Source organism: Peromyscus maniculatus, chromosome 5 (genome assembly GCF_049852395.1).
Source record: "Peromyscus maniculatus bairdii isolate BWxNUB_F1_BW_parent chromosome 5, HU_Pman_BW_mat_3.1, whole genome shotgun sequence".
Lineage (NCBI taxonomy): Eukaryota > Metazoa > Chordata > Mammalia > Rodentia > Cricetidae > Peromyscus > Peromyscus maniculatus.
This window is the reverse complement of record NC_134856.1, coordinates 129,971,387-129,974,385: the sequence shown is the minus strand read 5'-3', so window position 1 is coordinate 129,974,385 and position 2,999 is coordinate 129,971,387. Positions and strand designations below refer to the sequence as shown.

Genomic DNA, 2,999 nt, shown 5'->3' with positions numbered 1-2,999 from the left:
TGTTCACTGAACAATGAACAATGAACAGGGATGGGCATGGTGCCGCTTCAGAAGCTGAGGCCGGAGGTCCTGTAGGCTCATGAACTAGACACTAGCCTAGGCAACATGGTGATAGAAAGGAAGAGAAGGGAGGGAGAAATGGTGAGGATAAAGTTAACTAGAGAGGTGGCTCCGCAGTTAAGAGGCCTTGTTCTTCTTGTAGAAGACGAGACAGGAGTTTGGTTCCTAGTACCCGTGTCAGGCTGCTCACAACTCCAGCTCCAGCTCTGAAGCCCTCCTCTGGTGCACGTATGTATATATTTACACACTGGCCGGCACCTAAATAAAATTAGTCCTTTAAAAAAAAAGTTAGACTTTGTAGGGGACCATGAAGCTTGAAGAAATGTACAATGTTCTTAGTGTAGAACACATCCAACAAGTGGGCTGCTGTGATCACCCATAGGTAAGGGTTCATCTTGATTGTCAATTTGATGGGATTTCCAATCACCATGGAAACCAACCTCTGGGAGGTAAGGAATGCCTGTGAGAAATTTTTTTGGATGAGGCTAATTGAAGTAGAAAGACTCACTCTAAGCATGGTGAAGACATTGAACGGGCTGGTGTCCCCAACTGAATAAAAAGAAAAAAACCAGCACCAACCCTCCCCCCCCACCCTCCCCACCCCCCACCCCCACCCCGCCCGCCACCACTGCTCTCTCTCTCCTTCCTGCCTGCAGATGCTGCCCCAACGTTTCTGCGGCCACAGCTTCCACACGGCGGTAAACTGAGCCCTCAAACCATAGGCCAAGATAAACCTTTCTTCAGATGTTTCGTGATAGCAACAGCAACTGATACAACACTGCTGTGGAATAGTTGAGACGTGTTACATTCGTCTATGCTGTGGAACATTGGTTTAATGATGCAAAGATGGGTCACATTTTTTTTCCCTCTTACAGATCCTGCCTCAAGTTGATTTGTAAAAACAGCATGGGGTCCTGATCATCTGCAAACAGTGTGTAGGTGTGTCACACCAGTCCATCTGTCTGGCAGATGGAAACCTTTTCTATGGGGCCTTCACAGGGCCCTGGGCACTTTTGGGAGCCTGAGCTGGAGCTGAGGCCTCTGCCTTGGTTTGAGCCTTGGACTTTGGTTGGCAGAGCCTACGACCCTTGGCCATGTAGCTTCTAATCCGCTTCCCGAGCTTGGGGTGAGCAATGAAAGCGAGACGGCTGAGCTTGCGGCTGGGGCCCTTTGGCGCCTTGGGCTTCACCGCCTTGGGCTTCACCAGGGCCCTGATGGCCTCTGCACGTGCACTCACTGCCTTTGCGTTGTTGGCCTGCATCTTCTTCAGGCCTTTCTTGTTGTGCTTCTTGGCAAAGCGCATGTTCCTCAGGAACTTGGGGTCCACCTCCTTAAGAGATTCGTGTCTTTGTGACCAGGGTTTCTTGATACCATTTCTGTGCCATTTTCGGGATTGGTTGTGTGTGGTGTGCTTCTTGGACTTGTCCATGTCGGGACGGTAACCTGCGGCTCCCGAAGTGCCTGGGACTGGAAGAGAAAGAGAAAGGCCGCAGTGCAGCACAGGGGAAAAATCGGGTCACATTCTTTTACATTGCATTTGTTTAACTCTGTGAAGCTGGTGCCTCTGCCTATCTAAACACCTGATTGGTCTAATAAAGAGCTGAACGACCAATAGCTAGGCAGGAGAGGGATAGGCGGGGCTGCCAGGCAAAGAGAATAAATAGGAGGAGAAATCTTGGCTTGGGAGAAGAGCAGAGAGGGAGGAGCGAGAAAAGGAGAGGAGGACGACAACGACAGAGGCCAGGTGCCCACAGAGTAAGAAGGAAAGAAAAGATATAGAATAAAGAATGGTAAAAAGCCCAGAGGCAAAATGTAGAAGAGGAGAAATGGCTTAATTTAAGTTAGAAAAGCTGGCAAGAAACAAGCCTAGCTAAGGCCAGGCATTCATAAGTAAGAATAAGTCTCCATGTATGTATTTGGGAGCTGGGTGGTGGGCCCTCAAAAGAGTTTTAAAAAAACCTACACAATACATAGCTAAATCCCCTCTTGAATACTTATACATTTCTTCAGCCATGTAGTATTGAAACCTAAATATGAAACCATTTCTAAAACATTCTTAAGGTGTTTATTATTTGCCAGTCACTGTGCTGGATGATGGAGATGTTGACAAAGAAGACGGGTCGGAAGAAAACAGGAAGAAACAAATATTTCCCGGCAATCCACACTGAACTAGGCACTAGGAACCATGCCCTGGGCATCCCGGACAGTGACTCTGATGTCGTCCTCACATATTTGCTCTTGAAGAGATATTGAACTCACCAACGCTCCCATGCTCTCGGATGACCAGAATCTTTCCTCTGAATTCACTGGGGTAGACGAGCATGCTCAGAGACCTCCGTGCCAGCCCAGCCTGAGCTGTCTTGGCCCCTACTCCTTCTCCTCTTCAGTGGCCCATTTGCAGTGAGGAACTGTTCCACTCTCTCATCAGAAGCCTGGGTACCCTGGGCCTCAGTATATGATTTGGAAGGTAATTAATTGTACTGTGGCAAGCTCATTTGCCCTCTTAGTTGAGGGCATCTCCTCCTGGTCAATAAGGCTGATTTATTGCCTTTTGACAATTTTGTATAAAGACCTGTTAGATAACATTTTTGTGGTAGAAGTTAAACACGTCCATAAAAGTCTCAGGAAGACATTACTGGTTTTAAAAATTACTTAAGAGAACCCCAAGATGAAGAAAATATCCCACAGTTCTCATTTCCCACAAATCTGTGACAAGACACTCATTTTATCTAGTGTGAATGTGTATGTGTGTGCATATGCATGTGTCACAGTGTGTGTGTGTGTGTGTGTGAAGACAACCTACAGGAGTCAGCTCTCTCCTTCCACCTTGTGGGTTCTGGGATCAAACTCAGTCTGTCAGGCTCAGCAGGAGACATTTTGACCTATTGAGCAATCTTGCCAGCCCAACAAGACACTCATTTTAAAAACAGTTCTAGAGT

The 2,999-nt window shown here is 47.3% G+C and overlaps 1 pseudogene; it reads right to left on the bottom strand.

The window, feature by feature from the left end:
• Positions 1–1,027: 1,027 nt before the first annotated feature.
• Positions 1,028–1,489, bottom strand: LOC102924697 (large ribosomal subunit protein eL29 pseudogene; annotated as a pseudogene).
• Between the last annotated feature and the right edge of the window lie 1,510 nt (positions 1,490–2,999).